Source organism: Trachemys scripta, chromosome 5 (assembly GCF_013100865.1).
Source record: "Trachemys scripta elegans isolate TJP31775 chromosome 5, CAS_Tse_1.0, whole genome shotgun sequence".
In the NCBI taxonomy this organism is placed as follows: Eukaryota; Metazoa; Chordata; order Testudines; family Emydidae; genus Trachemys; species Trachemys scripta.
This window is the reverse complement of record NC_048302.1, coordinates 52,898,971-52,906,784: the sequence shown is the minus strand read 5'-3', so window position 1 is coordinate 52,906,784 and position 7,814 is coordinate 52,898,971. Positions and strand designations below refer to the sequence as shown.

General features: G+C 37.5%; 1 long non-coding RNA gene across 1 annotated transcript in view; it reads left to right on the top strand.

Moving 5' to 3' along the window:
- Positions 1 to 240: 240 nt before the first annotated feature.
- Positions 241 to 7,814, top strand: part of LOC117878608 — a 38,582-nt gene continuing 31,008 nt past the window's right edge. The window contains exons 1-3 of the long non-coding RNA XR_004646023.1: positions 241 to 422; positions 969 to 1,001; positions 2,226 to 2,263. This is a non-coding gene — a long non-coding RNA (uncharacterized LOC117878608). The remainder of the gene's footprint in view (positions 423 to 968; positions 1,002 to 2,225; positions 2,264 to 7,814) is intronic.

Here is a 7,814-nt window from a genome sequence, read left to right as displayed (position 1 = left end):
CTGTGTTCTCTCAGTTTAAAGGACAGCATATAGCATGCTCTCTGCCACAGTAGTTTGTTTGCACTGAAATTAAGCAATAATGATTGAGGCGCTGAGCATTTCCTGGGGATTAATGACCGGCTGGGAGGAGTTGATGGCCCGAAGAACAGCCTTTGGCCATTAACCCCAGCCGGTCATTAAGCCAGAGGAAATGCCCCGCACCAAGGTCTTTATTGCTTTTAGAAAACGAAAAAGAAGAAAAACAAACCCATAACTACATTGGTATTTGTTATGAGGTTGTGAAGTTTACAATCAATTCATACATGCAGGGTATTTCCAGACAGCTAATACTTTGTATATTATTCAATCAGATTTTTTGAATCGCTCAAAATTACTGCCATCATATAGACCTGTAGAGTTGGCAGGAGACAAATTGAAGAAATGTAAGTTTAGCCCTACCTTTATTAATTTATTCCTCAATGTGATATATAAATTATGTTTAATTCTAATGTGTTTTAAGTAAGGCAGAGGCATTCTTTAAGTAGTCTGTATCATGTAATGCATAAGTCAGTCCTGGCAGAACACCAAACTGAGCTAGATTTTGATGTTACAGTTAAAACCAATCCTTTTGTAAATCATTGAAACATTGGATCATCTATATCTTAATATATGATAGTGATTATTAATTTAGAAATTATACATTTGATTATAGTTTACAATTAATGTATATTTGGCAGGTCATCAAAGACTACTTTATACTTGTTATTACGTGTCATCTCCTTTGAGAAGGAAAATGGGCTTTTATTCAGGTTATGTAGATTTTCTTTTTCTTGTTAATGGCTCAGGGTGACTTTGATTGAAGTTTTGGACTTCCCTGGAGCTGGATTTGTCAGATGAGTCATATTGTGTAGTAGTTTATTGATATGAACAGATGTTCACTAAGAACTTAGAAGAGACCCCAAAACTTTCCGTTTCATTTATGATCACAGGCAAATTTGAAGCCAAGTTTCCTGAGGACAAAGGTTAGTGTGTTAACTTATTTACTAATCCATTCAGACCCCCAACCTCATTTGTTGATTTAATTTGCAGGTCGTATTCTTAGAGGTTGTTTTACTTCTCAGGACTTTCTACCTAACTGCTGTTGCATTTAAGAAGTCTAGTTCTTGAAAGCAACTACCAAGAAAAGGTTGCTAATTTTCTAAATAGAAAATTGTTGACCAAGGGATCTCTGCATTACTGGCTCTAGGAAATTTGCAAAGGGTAATTTATTAAAGAACAGGCAAACTCATTGTCATATGGGGCTCCATTTCCAGAATAGTTGGCGATACATAATCTACATATTCACTAAATAAGTCAATGGGAGTTCCACATAGATAGAGCAACATTTGGGCATAACTTCATAGCTAGATAGATGATGGATGGATGCTTCTGCTTTCCATATTTTAATTGAAGTTGGGATTTTTCAGTTCTTCCTACAAGGTTGCTCTTCCTATGGACCCTGGAGGAGAGGTATCAGTAGGTTTGAAGTGACCTGATGGCCCCATATTTTCTCAACCCTCTATCACTGCATTGCTTCTCTAATTTCATTCCCCCTATTCAAATTCATGATTGGCAGCAGAGACATGTCACCCGTAGCCATCTCCTCCGTGGCTGCGACAAAAGGAATGTATGAGTTCACATATCATGTGACGAACAGGTACATAAATGCCCTGTGATGAGCATGGTATAAATGCCTATATAGATAGTACAGGCAAGCTTCACCTTTCTCAGTCCAGCTTTAGTACTGGCTGACTGCTGCAGTAGATCAGCTGTAATCACTCCTCAGATTCCCTCTCATGAAGCTAAAGAATATTGGGAAGCCAATCTGGATTTCACAGCTGATCATGAGGAACAGGGGAGGATGATGAAGAACTAGTGAGTACCACTCAGTTACTACTTATGCCCAGGAGGGGAAGTCAGCCATAGAATGCTGTCTGGGCCAGTGTCCTATTTTCAGTCCCCTGATGGAGGCCCCAGATCCTTTCTCTCTGTAGCCCACTCTTTGTCAGCTGCACATGCTCTATTTGATTGGCAGTGGGAAAGAACTGTAGCAACACATGAGTAATGGGTAAGGATTTCCCCCCTTTCCTGTTACTTTGTTGTTAGATATATGTATTCTGTGTACTAATAACAAACAATGATTAATTTAAAAATTAAAAAAAAACCCTTACAGAAATATGTTTTAAAATGTGACAATTTTTTAAAAGTGAGCTGATGGAGAGGCGGGTTGGCAAATGGAACTGAGGTAAGATATTTGTTGTTTATTCTTATTTTTCTGATTGCTTCAGTGCTTATGCAATCCAGAACCCAAATTAATTTGCTGCAGAGATGAATGATTTTGTTTTCTGCATTTTATTAGTCCTGCACTTAAATAATAATTCACATTATATCATTTTCAAAATACATGGGTTCTTGAGTGGCCTTGGAAAAACTTTTGTTTAGCCACATCTGTGGGAGAGGTTCTAATGACTATGGTTAGAGCAGCTCACCGACAGTCTGAAGGCTGCATCTCTATCTGCTACTAGCTCGTTGCATGACATTAGGCAAGTTATCCTCTCTGTGCCTTAATTTTTACATTTGTAAAATAGAGATGATAATAACCTTTTATTTGTAAAGAACTCCATAATCTTCAGATGAAAGCCACATAAACACAATGTGGTATTATTTAAATAAAATAATCTGTAAGGTATAATTAATCAATTTAAAGATTTATCAGTACTCAAATCATTCTAAAACAACTAAAACTCATAAACAAAAGTGGTTCCAGGACTGAAATTGTACAGCCATCTTCACAAAGACGTGTTTTTCAAACTTGTGATACCCTTGTGTTAGCATCTACCTATGCTAGGATATAAAGTATGTATTTTTAAAATGTACTGAAGTGTATATGTACTTATAGCTCATGATGGTTGCATCGTGTTGTTGTCAATCAACAGGGTCAGATGCCGGTACCATTATACTTGAAAAAAAGTACCTTACTTTGAAAGAAGTTCATTGAAAAAAACCCCTGGGATTACACGTGGACTAACATGCTACTCAATATGAATAAGAGTCTCAGAATGTGACCCATAAATACCAATCTTCAGCATACCTCTAATCTCCAGAGGGCTTCTTCATTTATGCTGAAAGCATTTCCCTTAAGTTTCATGATTAGGGTGACCAGACAGCAAGTGTGAAAAATCGGGACGGGGGTGGGGGTAATAGGAGCCTATATAAGAAAAAGACCCAAAAATCGGCACTGTCCCTATAAAAGCAGGATATCTGGTCACTCTATTCATGATAGAAAAGCTTCCATCCAATTAAATAATTCAAAGGGGAAAGAAAAAAAAACTATATTTTGAATATAGTCACAAATTGTAAATGTCCGAGCTACAGTAACAAATCTTGGGAAGACACTGGTGATATGCTAAATTTCTTTGTTCACTATGAAGTGGCATATTAGTGTGAAGGGATCCCCAGGGTGCAACCTGGATTGTGGGACTGTTAAGCCCTCCAAACCGCATCAGCCTGAGATATCTCTCACACTGTGATGCTGATGACAAGTTACAAACCCCTGATAGGCACTGCACTTACACAAACATCCATAGGCAGGGACACATCCAACTGAGTTACATGAATGATCTCTCAGTCACTCATGCACCATCAATAGAGAAGCTCTAGCCAATTCCCCCCAGCCCCAGCCCCAACCCCAGCCCAGGGCTGTACCGTTTTACACTGTTCAAGGCCTCCTTGGGCACTGCAAGTTCATTAAGCAGTTTGCAGCTCCCTCAATGTGGAATGAATACACACTAGCTTTTGTAAACTGAGCTGAGATTTCCCAAGCACTTCAACCAAAACTTTCTTTTTGATAAAGTAGAAAACAGGTTTATTAACTACAGAAAGAGAGATTTTAAGTGATTATAAGTAGCAAGTGTAAAGATAAAAGTTGATTACTTTAGAAATAAAAGTAAATGTGCAGTCTAGGTTCTACAAACTAAACAGATTTGAATCTATCAGTGTCTCACCCTGACAGATGGTACAAGCAGGCTACAGATCCTCAATACACAGGGTGGGACCACCTTCCAGCCTGGGACCACCCTTCCCCAGTTCAAAGTCTTTGTCCTCCAGATGTTCCTCCAGGTATTGAGTTTGGGATGGGGAGGAGAGAGATGTTGTCACTTCCCCTTTTTTATATTTTCTTCCAGCTTTGCTGTGACGTGTGGATCAGGCAGTCCCCATTGGTCAAGCAGTCTCCGTTGTATACATGCTCTCTTTGAGAAGTCCCTGGGATGGCTGTTGGGAGAGTGGATTCACTTTAATGGGCAATCAGCACATGTCTTGCTGGCCCTTTGTTGCAATTGAAAGGTTGGCTCTGGGCATCTCCCAACCTCTCAACATATTTCAGTAACACATATAGCAATGTTTCATAACTTCACATATGATGATAGCACATACACTCCAACAGGATATTAATGTTCAACAGATCAAGACTTTTAAAATGATACCCCACAAAGCATACTTTGTACAAAACATATCATAATCATATCACCAGGGTGAATATGGAGTTCCAGGGTGCTACTTTGAGATACAGAGTGTCACAATTAGTTACCTTGCCATGCCAAGCAATGGTAACTATAAGCCCTTTTTTACCAGGGAAATAGTAACTTTAAGTTTGTTCAAGCTCCTGCTGAATTTGCTGGCAAAACTCCCAATGACTTTAGTGGGTGCAGGAGAGGCCCCAACAATTTGTGCCCTGGAATGTTTTGTATCATCTTCAAGTAACATGGACAACAACATACCAAACCACTATAATAGGAAAGGCATTAGGACCTGATCCAATGGGAGTCTTTTCATTGACATCCATGGGCTTTGGATCAAACTCTTAATGTGGGTTGGGGTCCTATATGGAAGTCTGTTGATTTATGCTGAATTACAAGTTGACTCCTATAGTTATACACGACAGTCATATCAACGCGAAAAGAATTCTTTATGATTCCTGCCTTACAATGACTACAGAAAGAACTCTCAATGACTAGTTATTCACCATTTCCAAATTCATCTTCAGAAGGAGAGCTCCAGTATGTGTAGAGAACCCTGTGCTCGTAACAAGTGTACAACAGGCTGCTTGTAGAGCAATTCAGTATACTGTATACAGTATACTGGGGGGGGGGGACAAAAATGTAGTCTTACAAACAAATAAAAAAAACAACAGCTCATCCATGTGCTAATTTTACGAGGAAAAAAAATTCTTATTCTAGTCTTCTCTCCATACCCCCTGTTCAATGGAAATAAAGCTCTAAGTGGAGCCAAGAAAGAGAAACTCGGCAAGCAGCTAGTTTTCCACTTGCAAGACCTAATCAGAATCAGCCATGATTAAAAAAAAAATGAACCAGGTCATAAAACACAAACACTGGCAATCTACAAACATTGGCTGTTTACCCCTAGGAAGGTCAAAGGCACACCTTGCACAGCGACTATATATGGCCAAAGGCCCATTAGTTTTGATTTTTCTTTTTAACATCAAAGCACTAGACTAAGCATCTTCACTGAGTTCATTGACGTTCTTAAACAGGGTGGTCTGTAAATACTCTGAAGCTTTGCTTATTGTATAAAATTACAAGAAAGCTCCATGTTGCATCACTTGCATGTAGTAAGTTTCTTTTTTAAATTATCTTTTGGAAAATATGGGGGAATTAACCTGCCAGGTAATAGATTTCATTTCAGATCTATATTGTTTGAATTGTACATCTATTTACCTGTGCATAAGGCATTTTTCTGAAAAATTGTTTGGTCTCTGATTAAAAATAGTAAAATTTTCTCCCCAGTTTTACCATGTTTTAAATTATGTCTCTCATTTACACGAGTCATGCAGGCTCATAGAAACTAGAAGCCAGGGATGCAAACCAAAGCTTAGAGGTATTCCTTCTGCTTATGCATAAGAAACTGAAGCTGGAGCCATTGGAAAACAGGCACAATTTTAAAATAGTGTGTGTTTGTGAGTGTAATGGGAGTGAAAGTTGATAAAGTCCCAGACAGCAGCAATGTACATGATGACAATGTGTTTTGCATACTAACAGAATGATTTACTGTATTAATTTCAGCTTGCCAATGAGATAAAAACCCACAAAATACAAATTTCAATTAAAACATGTTCCATCTGTTAATCACAGCTGAAAAGGCTATAACAACCTGTTAAAATTCCCTCTCAAAGAAATGTTATTGAATGAAGCATTTTCAGGGACAAGACTGGTAGCTATAAATATTGTTCCTATTTTCAAGTTTAGCTGGTTTTTAGGACCATCATGAAATATTTCTGTCTAACCCCCAATATCCATTGAGGTAGATACGCATGCAATTTTAGGAAGGCAAGACTATCTCTCTCTCAGTATATTAATAAATGTACTATAATTCTTTAAAATGGCACACATTTCCTCATGGGATAAGATTATAATTACATTTCAAAGTAGTTCTCTTGAAACATTCTAAAACAGATTATGTTCTTAAAAACTTGGTTCTTTATTTTGCATGTTTTAGCACCACATCCCATTAAAGTTGTGTTTGAAGTTACTAGGATTTGTTAAAAATTTGATAATGCCTAAGCAGATAAGAGATTATATGCTTTATGTATATATTTGAAGGATTTGTTCCAGCTTGGATACAGTGTATTAATTGGCCACCTACAGTGAGAAGTGTTTAATATTTAGAATGCTTTTCCTTGCTGCTAACTAGGCAGAAGAGCATGTAAGTATTCTTTTAACTAAATTTGCTAACTTTCTGGAACACATTTAAACAATGTGTGCTACTTGTGTCATATTACATTAACTTCACTTCTAAAGACAGATTGTATACATGCGTAATAAATAGCCCCTTAGGGATCAGATCTAGATTAGCTGAGAAAAACGTACACTGCTGTATGTTAAGTAATTTACACTATCTCAGTAAACATTAGGAAAGAAATGTTTGTCTCAGCAGAACAGGTTAACAGTGCCTGCAGACTCAGTAATGATTGTAGAATGTTAAACTATCAAGTGGAAAGTTACAATCACTTAAAATAGTCTAATTTTTTTCCTCACACTATCTGGAGTTTGATACTACGATGTCTGTAATAACAGTAAATGTTTATGATATGGGGAATGAAAGTAGTAAAGCAAAATACTGGTTCTGCAAAGGCACCAACCACAGTGGTTTAAAGGTGTGAGAGCTTGGAGAAAAAACGTACCTAAGTGAGCAATCTTATTTCAATAAATAAATTAACAAATAAATATTTATTTTCATTAAATGGCCATATATCTCCCAGGCTGGAGGAACCCTGTTGTAAGTATGCTAATTTTGTTTAGGATTCACAAAATCCATGTATTCCTCTCTCTCTGTGTCTGCTCAGTGTCAGATAGTAATTACTTGATTAAAAGCGCATATGGTAACTAGAATATGGACAGCTCTGATTTTTTCTCTCTCCTCTTCCTTCCCTCTATTTAAACCTAACAAAGAGGTTCTAAGCAAGCCCATTCTGAGCTCTCCAGCACAAATTCTCACTGCAGTTCTAGAACTTGCATATTGTATTCACCACCTATCTAGAAAGGAAACATCTGCTTCAACAAGATATACAAATAATATCATTTTTCCTTGCTTAAATCCCATTTTACCTATTGACTTCCTCAATGAACTACTCCTGCTATGTAGCTTTTCCCACTGCCTTATAATGAAGATCCACGAATTGTTGTCACTCTTACATCCACTTAGGGCAAGATACCTTTTATAATATTGGAAACTTAGACTTATAGTCACTAAGGCAGCCCACCATCATTCAGAAATGACTA